The sequence below is a fragment of the Ascaphus truei genome, chromosome 3 (assembly GCF_040206685.1).
Source record: "Ascaphus truei isolate aAscTru1 chromosome 3, aAscTru1.hap1, whole genome shotgun sequence".
NCBI classification, from domain to species: domain Eukaryota; kingdom Metazoa; phylum Chordata; class Amphibia; order Anura; family Ascaphidae; genus Ascaphus; species Ascaphus truei.
Genome location: NC_134485.1, coordinates 399,893,663 through 399,910,036, shown reverse-complemented (window position 1 = coordinate 399,910,036; position 16,374 = coordinate 399,893,663). Strand labels below are relative to the sequence as shown.

Sequence of the window (16,374 nt, the reverse complement as noted above, 5' to 3'; positions counted from 1 at the left end):
GTTATAGATATCTCTACTTACATGTTTTTAATAAGTACAGTAAAAAGAGTAGTGTCACTGAACATTCATTTTTATGTCAGTTTTATGATGTGTTATATAGTTACATAGTAGATGAGGTTGAAAAAAGACAAACGTCAATCAAGTTCAACCTATGCTAAATTTAGACGACACATACTTTATCTTATTTTGGTACTTATAGTATATTGATCCAGAGGAAGGCAAACAAAAAAAATCCCCATTTAATTTAAATAAGTCGCCTTTTTATTCTTCTTTCCCAAATGCATAACTTTACATTTAACTGTATTAAACCTCAGCTGCCATCTTACCTGCCCAAGTTTCCAGTCTATCGAAGTCCTTCTGGAGGGAAATGACATCCTGCTCAGATTTTTGAACCTTACACAATTTAGTGCAATCAGCAAAGTTGATCAGCTACTCGCCATACCTCTAACATCTAACGCCCCTCCCCGCCATCCCGATTAGGACCAGCTATGTGGGTGGACCAATATCCACCCTACGCAACATTCCCCTCCACCTGAAAAAATAAAAAAACCTTAATGGCTTCAGTTGTCAGACTGGGCCATACTCTAACCTGAGCTAAACTTTATCCAACAGTAAGCAGCACGTTACTTTCTTCTTTCAAGATTGACCCTCACCCCCTCTAGATTGTAAACTCTCATGTGCAGGGCCCACCTTACCTCTTTGTATATGTTTTTACATGTTTATCCTCTCCTCTATCTAACAGATTAGGTTTCTGTAATATACATAACTTTGTACCGCATTGTACCACGCTGCGGAATATACTGATGCTTCACAAATAAACAATATTATAGGCTAAAGCAGTACAATTCAGGGCATTATTGAAAACCCTGCTCTCTGAGTGGTTAAAATTCCGGGCTTTATCCACAGTAATGCCCTGAATTTCAGCAGTTTGCAAAATGCAGTTTTCAATCTGTTTATTTCCAGCCAATCAGCTTTTAGAACAGCTGAGACAGGGCAGGGGATTTGTTTGAATTAAGTAAAAGCTCTGAGAAATGGCAGGGGATTGGTCAAAAAGTATCAGCCACGGTTTGACTCCTCCCACTCCCGAGCTGATTGAGATTTTCTGAGCAGATTCAGTTGAATTGGAGAGGGGTGGGGGAGGGGAGAGAGACTACAAAGAAGTAAGTGTGTTGTGTATAGAGGTGCAGTGTTGTGTGTGTGTGTGTGGGGGGGGGTGTAGAGAGGCTGTGTTGTGTTGTGTGTAGAGCTAGGGGGGAGAGTGTAAAGTTTAGTAAGTGGCTGCATTTTTTATTGTGGCTGCAGTGTGTGTGTGTTGTGCTGTTGTATGTGTAGCAGCAGTTTGTGTGAGTGTAGAGCTACTGTGTGTGTGTGTGTGTGTGTGTGTATGTGTGTGTGTGTGTATGTGTGTGTGTGTGTGTGTCAGTAGCAGTGTTTATGAGTGTAGCATGTGTGTGTAGCAGCAGAGTTTGTGTGTGTGTGTAGAGCTGCTGTGTGTGTAGAGCTCCTGCCGTGTGTGTAGAGGTGCTGTGTAGTGAGTGTAGAGGAGGTGCTGTGTTGTGTGTCTAGAGCTCCAGTGTGTGTGTATGTGTGTAGAGGCACTGTGTTGTGTGTGGTGTGCTGTTGTGTGTGTGTGTGTGTGTGTGTGTGTGTGTGTGTGTGTGTGTGTGTGTGTGTGTGTGTGTGTGTGTGTGTGTGTGTGTGTGTGTGTGTGTGTCAGCAGTTTGTGTGTAAGCTGCTGTGTGTGTGTGTACAAAGAGGAGGCGGCAGTGTGTGGATATAGATATCTGCAGTGTAAGAGTATATAGAGGTGGTTTCATGTATTTACCATATTATTTTAATAAAAAAAATCTATTTAACTATACAAACGTGTCTATTATTTATGAAATAAGCCTACATTTAGCCTATAATAGTAATAATCCCCTCAGAACAGGGCATTACTGGCCAATAATGCCCTGGCTGGGTTAAAGTCCCTTGGCTTCGCCTCGGACCTTCAACTCTTCCAGCCAGGGCATTATTGGCCAGTAATGCCCTGTTCTTCAGGGATTATTACTTAAATAATGACAAACATGGAGACTTTGATGTCTATGTTAATTTCAAAGTCATTAATAAATAAGTTAGAAGGCAGGGGTCCCAGTACCGATCCTGGAGGTACTCACTCATAACTTTAACCCAATCTGAAAAAGTTCCATTTTCAACAGTTCTCTGTTATCTATCCTACAACCAGTTTTCAATCAAGCAGTCCAATTTCCTTTATTTTGTAAACTAACCTCTTGTGTGACGCCGTATCAAAAGCCTTTACAAAATCTAAGTAGACCATATCAACTGCATTCCCCTGGTCTAAATTTCTACTTACCTCCTCAAAGAAACTAATAAGGTTTATTTGTCACGACCCATCCTTCATAAGTCCATGCTGACTATTACTAATTATGGTATTACAATTAGGTTTTCCTTGATATTATCTCGTACTAAATGTTTACGTGGCTTCCCCCCTATTGATGTCACGCTTACAGGTCTGTAATTACCCGGTTGTGATCTCTCTCCCTTTTAAAATATAGACACCATGTTTGCTTAACGCCAATTTTCTGGTATTGAGCTTGTGGAATTGGAGTCCTTGTATATTAAATGTAATGGTTTGGCTATTACTGAACTTAGCTTCTTAAGAACTCTTTTATGTATTCTTTTATGTATTCTAACGGAGCCAAGTGCCTTATTTACTTTAATTTTATCTAGCTGCCTATGCACTTCTTCCTCAGTTAACCAATTGTTCATTTATATAGAGGTTGTGGCTTCCTCCTGTGGCCCTATTTTTGCAATTGAGTCTTCACTTGTTAATACAGAGTCAAATAATATGTTTAACGCCACTGCTTTTTCCTTATCTGCAATAATTTGCCTGCCCATTTCACACTGAAAGTGTCCTACTGTATATTATCTAATCTTTTTGTTATTAAGGAACTTAAATAACTTTTTAGGGTTTATCTTACTTTCTATTGCAATCCTTCTTTCATTATTCATTATACATACATACATACGCTTAACATTCCTTATACAGTAATTCTGATGTGATGTCTCCGTTCCTTCTTATTTTAAGAATCTAAATGCCTGCCTCTTCCTTTCCCTTTTCTCTCCTACCTGTTTATTTAGCCAGATTTGTTTAAAGTTGTTTCTTTTATATTTATTACCCAAGGGTATACACTGATAAATGTGCTTTTCTAACAATGTTTTAAAGACTGCCCCTTTATCGTCCCAATTTTCCACTACAAAACCATCATCCCAATGTATTCCTTGTAGATTATTCCTCCGTTTATTAAAATCTTCCTTTCTAAAATGTAAAGTCTTTGTTGAACCCATATAATGTTTTTTGATCATTAATTTCAAATGAGAACATTTTATGATCACTGTTTCTTAAAACTGTTTGTTATTACATTGTTTGACATTACCAAATCCAGTATTGCCCCTCTACTGGTTGGTTCCTCAATAATTTGGGTCATGTAATTGCACCCAAAAAACTATTTCTTTTCGTGTAATGCTAATCTCATTGCCCCAGTCTATGCCTGGATATTTAAAATGACCCATTATGCAAACATGACTTAGTTTTGATGCCTTCTCCATTTGCAAAAGTATTTTGGGTTTCTCAATCTCACAGATAGTTGGTCATTTATAGCATACCCCTGCAAACATTTTCTTTGTACTTTTATCTCCATTGCCAATTTCTATCCACAAGTTTTCTACATTTTCATAATTCCCTTCATAAACATCTTCCCTTATAATAAGTTTTTGATCCGGTTTAAAATATAAACATACAGTACTACCTCCTCTTCTTCTGTATTTGCTTGATCCTTCCGATCAACGGAATAACCCTCTACATTAACTATCCAGTCATGAGTTTCAACCCATCATGTTTCAGTAATGCCTATGATATCTTTACTCTTCTTGTAGCTATTAATTCAAGCTCCCCTATTTTATCTGTCAGGCTTCTTGCATTAGCAATCTTGCACTTAAAGTTTTTATCCAGTCTGTGCTATTATCTTATCTGCTCTTGCCTTTCTACTCCAATTATTTTTAGTCTTTAGAAGTGTTCTAGTATTATCTATATTTAATATGGGTGTCTCCCTGCTTGCCAAACTTACACTTGTCCCCATTCTAACTCCATAGCCCTTAGCTATTTCCCCATTCCTATCTATTCTGTTTAGACTTCATATAAAAATGGAAAGCACTTACTGTATACTTATTGCACATAGTAATACAATATAGTACATACACATACTTAAATTTCAGTACATGTAAATCTGAAAGCATCATACATTATGTACTGAGCCTTTACTTCAACGAGTCTATTTTACTTTCTTATAGGTCCATCCACGCCTCATCAAGAGCATCCAACTTGGCCACTATGCTCCTCTTTAGCTGGTAAGCAAATGATAATATGTGACGTTTCAAAATGTTTCTAAAATTTGGTTCAGTTGTTACATAGCGGTAACATAACATGCATGCAACATACAGTGTTTGATTGACAGCTGTCTGTAATGTTCAATACCCAATTCGGAAATAGAAATAAACAACTAGTTAAATATAAAAATATTTTTCATTACATAACATTTGACTGTATTACTTAGCTCTACATGTTATGTCACATCCACCACCAGCTTAAGTATCCACCACCAGCTTAAGTTCTTTCAAATCTAAGGCTGTCTCACACTTTAATCTGGTCTGTAACTGTTTCATACGCTCATAATATATATTTTCTTTAACTGTGCATGCAATGTCTTGTATATAATGTATACCTTGTTCATTTATGTAACTGTATTTGTAACCATGTATTATTTTGTTTTACTCTGTGCCCAGGACATACTTGAAAACGAGAGGTAACTCTCAATGTATTACTTCCTGGTAAAATATTTTATAAATAAATAAATAAATAAATAAATAAAACATAGTACATATTACTATAGCAACATGCAAAAGTTTTTCTAACCATAGAATGTAATTAGTAACCACTAACATGTTAATCAATGTATTTATATAACACTATACATATACTGTTATATCAACATTTTATCACATATCAAGTGTACATATTGCAGGCGTATGTAAAACATATGCAAAAGCATGAAAACCTTTTCCTGTTAGAATAATTTATTCATAGATTATTTGCAACCTTTTTATAGGTCCATCCAGGCGTACTGAGGATCCCGTTAGTCACTGTCCGAGCCAGTCTCCACCAAGTAAGCTAATAATATTTCACCTGTTACAATGAAATACAATATACTGTTCAATGCTCACATAGTTACAGAATTAATGTGTAATACAAAATATATTTATCAGACACCAATCTATATTTTTCATGAAAGGTAATAATGTGCTTGCATCAATTCAAATTCTCACCACAACTCATAAACAAACACAACAAAACAGAAAAGGGAACAGCACAGTAAGCCCAACAGACTCACGGTCTTCACATCAGCTAATAAATACATGGCACATATTCATGTATTTTTATTTCAAATATTTATGGAAAAGTAACAGTCAAACACACACACGTTTCAGGGCTACATGGCGTTTCAGCAGTACTTTCGTGATACCATGTGTGGCCAAAATGTTTCAATCTCTTTGCCTGTTACTTTTCAATGTCAAGGCATATGATTTGAATACATGTAAATGCCTCAAACGTTTATTACCTAATTTTAAGTCCCTGAGTATGTGTTACTTACTGTGCTGTTCCCTATTCTATACATACATACATACTTTAAAAAATTACTGTAAATCCATGTTACATACAGCATGGGACTTACATTACATCACAAAAGATTTACTTACCAAATGTTCATGATATGCCAAAATCTTAATAATCGGCAGTGTACTTATATATGCATTGTATGTATGTCACGCCTGTATGCCCGCAGACCTGGCTAGACCCCAATACTGAGGTGGGAACGGTATTACCACACACCCACAGCAGTGGGGGCAAGCCCAGAGTGTGGTATGGCGTTGCTGGGCCTGTTGGAAGATAGTTAATAATACTTGCAACGTCTTGGTGGTTAAGCGTAAGAATAGTGGTGTCCATGCGCCAGAGTCCAGGGATCCAGACAGTAGAGTAGTCAAGTTCGTAAGCCAAGTCCAGGGGTTACAGAGGTCAGCAAGGTAGAGTTCGTAAGCAGGGTTCAAGGGCAACAGAGAGCAGAGTAGTCCAGGACAAGTAGGGGTCAAACCAGGGAAATCCAAAGATACGCAGGAGCAGGAACAGGCTGGAAAACATAGAGAGAGCAATGCATAGGACTGCACACACAGGGATAACAAAAGCTATGCAGAGCAATGATAGAAAGGACAGACAGGGGTTATAAAGTAGGGAACACCAATAGAAGAGAGAGGAGGAGCAGAGGGTGAAGTGGGAGACAGCAGAGATAGATTAGGAGGAGAAGAGGAGGAGACAGGGGAATCAATCAGTGAGATCACTTGCAGGGCATGGGAGGAGGAGTTGGGAGATTGAACAGCCCTAGAAAAGGAGCGTGTGCGCGCGCCCTCTGTAATCTGAGAGTGCGCGTGCACAGGCTGAGTCACAAGGCACGCGTAGCGCCTCGCCGCGGGAACAGCTGTGGAGGGGAGTGGAGGAACGGAGGGGACCGCCACCGGAGGTGAGGGAATGGGAGCTGATACTGGAGGGACCTGAGAGCGGGGAACGTCGCCGCGGGGGCTTGGGGATGCGCTAGACTTGCGGGGCACGCGCCGTGGTAAAGGAATGGCATCAGAGGCTGCCAGAGAGGGACAGGAGTGGGTAAGAGAAGGGAGGTTGGCAAGGAAAGGGACAGAGAGGGTGACATCAGGGATACCAACAGGGGAAGATATCCCCTGAACCGTCACAGTATCCCCCCTTGAGGATCGATCTCCGAGCGATCCAACCATGGTTTTTGCGGAAATTTTTGGTGAAATTGTTGGAGTAGTTTAGGTGCATGGCTATGACGTGCTGGTACCCACGAACGTTCCTCCGGGCCATAGCCCTTCCAGTGGATGAGGAACTGGAGCTTGTTTTTAGACCAGCGAGAATCCACGAGAGATTGGACCTCATTCTCTTGTTGTCCTAGGGTGGACACTGGACTGGGTTTATGGGAAGGATCTGGAAAATGTGAGCTATGTACAAAGGGTTTAAGCAGGGAGACGTTAAACATGGAAGGAATCCTCATGGTGGGGGGTAGGTCAAGACGATAAGCGACTGGGTTGATTTTCTCTATATTTTAAATGGGCCCAGAAATCTTGGTGATAGTTTAGGTGAAGGAGTCTTGAGCATGATATTCCTCGAGGACAACCACACCCTGTCACCAGGCTTGAAAGAAGGCCCAGGTTGGCGATGATGATCCGCCTTGGTCTTTTGTTTGGCAACAGCGGATTATAGGGATTTGAGGATCCTTTTCCAAGAGTTCTGTAGGGTCGTAACATGAGAGTCGGCTGCAGGAACGCCAGAAGGGGAAGACGAGAGAGGGGGACTACTGGGGTGGAAGCTGAAATTAATGAAAAAGGGGGACTGCTGGGACGACTTATTTTTGAGAGAGTTGATTGCAAATTCGGCCCACGGCAAAAGATCCACCCAGTTGTCCTGTGAGTTAGATACGAAGCATCTTAGATATTGCTCTAGGGTTTGATTCATCCTCTCGGTCTGACCATTGGTTTGAGGATGGTATACAGAGGAGAAAAGGAGGGAAATTCCGAGTCTCTGGGAAAATGCCCGCCAGAACTTAGAAATGAATTGAGATCCTCAGTCAGAGACAATAGAAATGGGAACGCTATGTAATCTGAAAATTTCCTTGGAAAAAACATCGTCCAGAGTAGCAGAATTGGGAAGACCCTTGAGGGGAATAAAGTGTGAATGTTTAGAGAATCTGTCTACTACGACCAGAATGGTGTTCATTCCTTTGGAATTGGGCAGTTCGACAATGAAATCCATCGAGATATGTTTCCAGGGTTGTTCTGGAATGGGAAGAGGCAAGAGGAGGCCAGAAGGTTTGTGATGGAGCATTTTACTCTGGGCACATATAGGACAGGCACTAGTAAAGTCGAGAATGTCTTTGTTCATCTTCGGCCACCGAAATGTCCTTTTAATAAGATCCGCTATCCTTTTGAAGCCTAGATGACCGGCAGATCTAGAGGAGTGACCCCAAAGTAAAATATTATGGCGAAAGCATGGAGCTGTGTATAAGCGTCCTTCTGGTACCCTGAACCTGCTGGGAATGTGAGCTTGAGCTTTGTTGATTTCGTCCAACACATCGAAATTGTTAGCGGAGATTATACATTTGGCAGGAAGGATAGGTTCCGTGGTTTCACTAGCTTCGGTTTCCATGGCGAACTGGCGAGAGAGAACGTCTGCTTTGACATTTTTGGTACCAGGAATGTATGAAATGGTATAGTTAAAGCGGGAGAAGAAGAGAGACCACCGAGCTTAGCGGGATCCCAGACGTCGGGCCCCCTCGATATACAGCAAATTTTTGTGGTCGTTGAGGATAGCAACAGGTTTTTTGGTACCTTCTAAAAGATGCCTCCATTCTTGGAGAGCCAATTTAATGGCCAAAAGTTCACAATTACCAACATCATAGTTCCTTTCGGCAGATGAAAATTTCCTCGAAAAAACCCCCCAGGGATGGAGTTTTTCTTGTGGAGAAGACCTCTGGGAGAGAACTGCACCAGCTCCCACGTCTGAAGCGTCGACTTCTAAAGTGAAGGGGAGAGAGGTGTCCAGATGGCGTAGGATGGGTGCGGACACAAAAGCTTTCTTGAGCACCTCAAAAGCAAGAATAGCCTCCGGAGACCAGGAAGTGGTATCGGCACCCTTCTTGGTCAAAGCAGTGATGGGAAGAGCAATATAAGAATTTTTTTTGATGAATTTCCTGTAATAGTTGGCAAAGCCAAGAAAACGCTGCACAGCCTTGAGTGAATTAGGCAGCGGCCAGTCGAGAACAGCTTTTAGTTTTTCTGGATCTGTAGCGAAACCTCGGCTGGAGATAATGTAACCTAGGAAGGCAGTAGAGGTCTGGTGGAACAAACATTTCTCCATCTTGGCGTATAGGTGGTTAGAACGGAACCTAGACAGCACCAGTTTGGTATGTTGAATGTGTTCCTCCAGGTTTTTAGAAAAAATGAGAATGTCATCCAGATATACTATGACAAAAGTTCCAAACATATCACGGAAGATGTCGTTCATGAACTCTTGAAAGACGGCAGGAGCATTGCATAACACTACACGTAAAGAAAACCCGCACTGCTGGTGTTGACCCTGGTGAGGTGCTAACTGGGTAAAGACATAATAGTGTAAATAAAGAGAAAAAGAACCCAGTTTACTAGCACTCCTTCACAACAATTGTATAATGATAATATTAAAAATACTTTATTAATAACTAATGAATAAAAAATAGGGTGTTAAAACGTAATTAAATACTCTATAGAACAGCACGTGACTGTATCTGTTGGTAACCCACCCGGATCTAGGTGGGTAGATATGGTATGATCCCTGATAGATACTCGGGATCAATTGCTATATGTTATAGCTACCTGTAATGCAGGAAAGGAGTCAGAGAAAGCCCACCTAAGAGACTGTCTCTATGTGAGTGTATCGCGGCGTGTAGTGCGCTCTACTGGATACACTCTATATATCTGGTATATAATGCGTTAGGTTAGACCTAAATGTATCTGCCCCAAATAGAGATTGCACTGGTTGCTATATATATTCACCAGCGTTGACAAGGTTAAATCTCTATAGAGGACACAGATTGCCCATACTCTTCTGCACAGACTAGTAGTCAAGCACTAAAGTGTGGTAATACAGTATCAGCAAGCTAAGGTATCTACATGTAATTACCCATACATTTTGGAGGTGATGTAAGCCCAAATAGGCACTCCCTCACTACTGTCAGTATGGTGTGGGTAATTGTAAGATGTTTGTGCATTGCATCTAATAGTTCAGACAGAATAATATCTAAAATGCCACATATGCACAATCTCAGCACATTTGTAGTCACCCTTACACTTGGCAGAGTGGTATACTGCGTAGGTGGTGGGGGTTAGTGTGAAGACACCCCCCCCCCCACAGTATAGAGAGGGTAGGTATGGTGGTAGCACTGACTACTAGGGCTAATTACATGCACATGAGCAGCTGGGAGGTTACTCATCAATGAGGAGATACATTTGCTAGCAAATACAGCCAACTGGAGTGGGGTACACAAGGGGTTAATATAGGATGAGATCAATACCCCAGAACACCCCTCCCCCCCTTCCCCTCAGAGTATTGAGCAATATATATGCACTCAATGATAGCGTGGGGAGCCGGTCTAACTGGTGATCGCATAGTCCCCTACATCAGCACTGATCCTGGTTATATCAGTGCCGATGTGCTCGAGGACATGCCTGTCTGTAAGGTGGGTTTAGCAAAGACTCCTTGAAAGCATAGAGAGTCACGCGATACTGGTATACAGCGCGATCCCGTGTCAAACATGCACAACTGGGGAAGCTGAATTGCGGTAAGGCGGATCAATATCCTTAGACTCTAATGTTTGAATAAACAAGCTTCCCGCGTGTGCAGAGAGAGAACTGCCGACGCGCGCGTTTCACGTGTAAAAACGCTTCTTCAGGGCATGTAGGGGGAGGTCCCTGCGTGTGGAGGTGGGTTTTTATAGTCAACGTGAAATTTTCTGTTGTCTCACTTAACCCCTTCATCACTGGTGCATAACAGATGGAATATCCCACTTCCAGAAGTGCACTTGTTGTGGTATGCAACCAAGTAACTGCCTTGTTGCCAGAGACAATGTGTCCATAGACTGTTGCAAATGTGTCAATCCTAATGCAAAAGTATACTGGACTGAATAACTATGGCTATGATAGTGTTTGTATATGTGATGCTTAACTGTCATAATTGCTCACATAGGCTATGGGGTAGTGCTGTATGTCAGATTTGATATTCATTAAGATTTGTGATGGTTAATCACTAATAGTGATGAGGTATGTTCTTAGACTATATCTCTTGTACATACACTGTGTTCCATCAATTTAAGTGTGAAAAAAATATAGATAAAAGATATAATAAATGATATTTAGAACAGAGTGTGTCATTTTTTATCAAGTTATTTAAATTATGAATATGATGATATGATATATTCTTTGAATGTAGGTTTTGGACGGCTGTTCTAATACGAAATTAATACTATTAAGAATATTGTTAAATACACGGGAGTTTATCCATATATCCCTATTCAGGGATGGACACATGCTTGTGGGTTAAAATGAACTGAGATTGTTGGATTTATATGAAGGTGCTGAACACAAAACCCTCATTCAGTCCCCATGGGCTCAGTGTTCCTAAGGTATATATCCACCTTGATTCAATCTTCAATAGTTCATTGTCCCAGTCCCCACGTCTAATTCCTGGGTAGAATTGGTCTATCCCCATAAAGGTGATAGCTTTTGGGTCACCCGGTTGACACCTATTAGCATGGGTAGCCACAGGGGTATCCAGTTTATTACGGATTGAACCCACATGTTCTAGTATCCGTATCTTTAGGGGGCGACGGGTCTTTCCCACGTACTTTTTCCCACACTTGCATGTTCCCATGTAAATCACTCCTTGTGTATTGCAGTTTATAAATTTGCGTATATTATACTGTTTCGTATTATTGTGATTACTGAATATTTTTGAAACTGTCATATACTGGCAAGCCTTACATCTTTGGCAATGATAGTTTCCATTTACACAAGGTGGTAACCATGTGGCCCTCGGTGTTGCCACAGTGTAGTGGCTATGGACCAAATGATCTCTCAAATTTTTGGCCCGTCTGCTGACCATTGCTGGATAGGGTGGTATGGAGTCACGAAGGTCTTCGTCCGCCCTGAGTATGTGCCAGTGTTTCTGTAAGACTTCCCTAGCCACCCTCCATTGTTTATTGAAGGTGCCTATGAATCTCACTGTTCTTTGTTCTGGCTGTATTCTCTTTTCCATAACCAGCTCTGATCTAGCTTTCTGCTTAGCCCATTTGTATGCTCTTTTTAACCTCTTAGGTGGGCTTTCTCTGACTCCTTTCCTGCATTGCAGGTAGCTATAACATATAGCAATTGATCCCGAGTATCTATCAGGGATCATACCATATCTACCCACCTAGATCCGGGTGGGTTACCAACAGATACAGTCACGTGCTGTTCTATAGAGTATTTAATTACGTTTTAACACCCTATTTTTTATTCATTAGTTATTAATAAAGTATTTTTAATATTATCATTATACAATTGTTGTGAAGGAGTGCTAGTAAACTGGGTTCTTTTTCTCTTTATTTACAGCATTGCATAACACAAAAGGCATAACTAGATACTTATAATGTCCTGATCGTGTATTAAATGCTGTTTTCCACTCGTCCCCCTCCCTTATGCGAATGAGATTATAGGCACCTCTTAAGTCGAGCTTCAAGAAGATAGAGGCCCCCTGGAGACGGTCGAACAATTCAGAGATTAAAGGAAGGGGATACCGATTCTTTACCGTGATTTTATTGAGTCCGTGAAAGTCAATGCACGGCCTAAGTGATCCATCCTTCTTCTTCACGAAGAAGAAGCCTGCCCCGGCAGGGGAGGTAGAGTTGCGGATGAATCCTTTTTACAAATTTTCTTGAATGTAGGACGTCATGGCCTCGGTTTCCGGAACGGACAGAGGGTATGACTTCGACTTTGGCAGGATGGTCCCAGGAATCAAATCGATGGGACAATCATACGGGCGATGGGGAGGTAGAAGCTCAGCTTGTACCTTGTTGAACACATCCAAGTACTCATGATACACGGTTGGCAGGATCTATAGATTGGAAGGAACGGGATCCAGACCGGCAAGTACCGCAACAGGAGAAGCCGCAGGTGCAGAGTCCGTGGAGGAAGGCCACTGGATGGGCTGGGTACCGGTCCAATCAATGCGCGGATTGTGGAGTTGAAGCCAAGGCAATCCTAAAATAAGTTGGACAGTAGGAGATTGAAAAATATCAAAAATTATTACCTCCTTATGACCGTCGGCCAAGGTCAGTGTGAGAGGTATAGACTCCCAAATGATGAATGCTGGCTGGAGTGGTCGGCCATCGATGGCCTCGAGACCAATAGGAGTTTTCCTCCTGACCATGGGGATTTGGTTCTCAGAAGCGAAGGTTTGGTCCAGGAAGTTACCACCAGATCCAGAATCAATAAAAGTTTTTACCTGCAGGAAAAGTTTAGGACCCTCCAGAGTGGCAGGAAGCAGAAACATCTTTGGGAGATTTTCAGGGAGAGAGGGGCAAGGAGAGACAGAACCCAGTAGAAGCCCCTCTACCTTTACTGGGTGTTCCCATTTCCCAGCTTCAGGGGACAATTCTGGAGGCGATGTTCCGGAGAGGCGCAGTAGAAGCAGAGTCTATTCAGACGGCGTCGCATTCTCTCCGCGGCCCGAAGTTGCTGACTACCAATTTGCATCGGCTCCGGTGCCTCCAGTGCCAGGAGGGGTGTTGTGGGCGACCTGTGAGAGACAACAGAGGAAGAAAGAGAGCGAGAACAGTGTCTCTCGTTCCGTCGCTCCTGGGTACGCTGGTCCATGCGTATGCTCAGGGTAACCAACTCCTCCAGGGAAGAAGGCCGGGCATGGGTAGCAAGATCATCTTTCAGGGTATCTGAGAGTCGGTGCCAGTATGCGGCGGCGAGTGCCTCATCATTCCATTGGGTCTCTGTGGCAAGAGTAAGGAAATCGATTGCGTACTTGGCAGCAGATCTTCGGATCTGTGAAATATGGAAGAGAGAAAACGCGGCTGTCTCGCGCCATGCCGGAGTATCAAATACTTGCTGGAACTCACATCTGAACATGGGGTAATCTTGGGTTAGTTCGCTTTTACGTTCCCAGAAGGGGAGGCCCAAGCGAGGGCGTCTCCGGTAAGCAAGGCGTAGATGTACGCCACCTTAGAACGACCAGTGGGACACAGGGAGGGGGACATCTCGAATTGCACCTCGCATTGGTTTAGGAAACCGCGGCAGGCGAGGGGGTCCCAATCGTAGCGATTAGGTGATGGAATACGGGGTCCAGAGCTGGCATAGGTTGTGGCAAGCAGGGGTGCTGGAGCCATGGGAGTCTCCTGAAGGCAGAGTTTAGCCAATTGCTGAGAGACTGTGGACAGCTGATTGCTCACAAATTGTAAGGCCTCGAGTGAAAGACCTGTACCCACCTCAGGGGGGTCTGCGTTTGTTGGGCTCTGCATAATGTCACGCCTGTATGCCCGCAGACCTGGCAAGACCCCAATACTGAGGTGGGAACGGTATTACCACACACCCACAGCAGTGGGGGCAAGCCCGGAGTGTGGTATGGCGTTGCTGGGCCTGTTGGAAGATAGTTAATAATACTTGCAACGTCTTGGTGGTTAAGCGTAAGAATAGTGGTGTCCGTGTGCCAGAGTCCAGGGATCCAGAGAGTAGAGTAGTCAAGTTCGTAAGCCAAGTCCAGGGGTTACAGAGGTCAGCATGGTAGAGTTCGTAAGCAGGGTTCAAGGGCAACAGAGAGCAGAGTAGTCCAGGACGAGCAGGGGTCAAACCAGGGAAATCCAAAGATACGCAGGAGCATGAACAGGCTGGAAAACACAGAGAGAGCAAAGCATAGGACTGCACACACAGGGATAACAGAAGCTATGCAGAGCAATGATAGAAAGGACAGACAGGGGTTATAAAGTAGGGAACACCAATAGAAGAGAGAGGAGGAGCAGAGGGTGAAGTGGGAGACAGCAGAGATAGGTTAGGAGGAGAAGAGGAGGAGACAGGGGAATCAATCAGTGAGATCACTTGCAGGGCATGAGAGGAGGAGTTGGGAGATTGAACAGCCCTAGAAAAGGAGCGTGTGCGCGCGCCCTCTGTAATCTGAGAGTGCGCGCGCACAAGCTGAGTCACAAGGCGCGCGTAGCGCCGCACCGCAGGAACAGCTGTAGAGGGGAGTGGAGGAACGGAGGGGACCGCCACCGGAGGTGATGGAATGGGAGCCGATACTGGAGGGACCTGAGAGCGGGGAACGTCGCCGCAGTGGCTTGGGGACCGCGCGGGTGCGCGAGACTTGCGGGGTGCGCGCCGTGGTAAAGGAACGGCGTCAGAGGCTGCTGGAGAGGGACGGGAGTGGGTAAGAGAAGGGAGGTCGGCAGGGAAAGGGACAGAGAGGGTGACATCAGGGATACCAACAGGGGAAGGAATCCCCTGAACCGTCACAATGTACATGTCATCTATAATGTTTACAAACCTTACCGACATTGATATGACATTTACTGTGTGCACATTAGAATTTAATATAGTCCAGACACATTTAGTTCTATGTCTGTACATGTCAATGTGTGAAACTATAACACATCATAATGTAGAAAAGCTTTAATTAATTAATTATGTTACCTTGTTATAGGACCTTCGTCCTATCCAATGCATTGATCAACCACTCCAGATGACAAACAAGGGCAATTTTGTCCCCACAGCACTGGCACCCTAGTGTTCCACGGCATTGAAATGAACACTCCACAGAAGCACGAAGGCCAGTGCAGTTTACTCCAGAAACGATGTCCCTACAATAATTGCTTTATTCAGGTACAGCGCACCGGCAAGAGGGGCGGGTACTTGACACTGCACGCATCATGGATGGATATGTTCGATTATGTAACTTTCGAGCGCAAGAGATTGAATAGACCTTACCGAAAAGATCACTCCAATCTGCCTCCACCTGAGTACCTGCCTACACTCAAGTACCTGGCTCCACCTGACTACCGGCCTACACCCAAGTACCTGGCTCCACCCAAGTACCTGCCCAAATACCATTACCAGTATGGACCAACCAACTCCGAAAACAAGATGAATCTATATCCTATCTACATGATCGAACAACTGCAGGTAGCACACCTACAAAAAAGAAAACTGTGCGCTACTACCTAACTACCTATAAAGTTTAAATGTATAAATATATACAGTGCAGTGACTATACCATCAATTTAGTGATAAAAAATTTATAAAAAATTAAACCACAACTCCCACAGTGAGATAATTATACATTAAATAATAAGTGCCACATAACCGTGTTGGGGATAATGGCGTCTGCAGCTGTAAACGCAGGGGTGGCTCAGCACCCCACACACACTAAGAGAATGGAAACAAAAGAAAACAGCTCACAACGCCAAATAGTGAAGCAAATTCAACAATATATTATAGAATTAAAAAGGGGGTAATATATCTGCGTACATGAAAAAAGTTGGTAAAAGGCATGTAGTGTGTATCACACTGTTTACCACTCGGCAGCTGTTAGCTGCAGCAGTGGTGGATTCAATAGTTCAAATGTCCAAAACAGCACACAGGATGAAATAAAAACAGGACAGGCCAATACATAGACAAAGGCCA

General features: G+C 43.0%; 1 long non-coding RNA gene across 1 annotated transcript; it reads left to right on the top strand.

The window, feature by feature from the left end:
• The first annotated feature begins 1,110 nt into the window (after positions 1-1,110).
• Positions 1,111-15,951, top strand: LOC142491171 (uncharacterized). The gene is made up of 4 exons (XR_012800324.1): positions 1,111-1,160; positions 4,351-4,407; positions 5,166-5,222; positions 15,395-15,951. It is a non-coding gene; the product is annotated as an uncharacterized LOC142491171 (long non-coding RNA).
• The last annotated feature ends 423 nt before the right edge of the window (positions 15,952-16,374 follow it).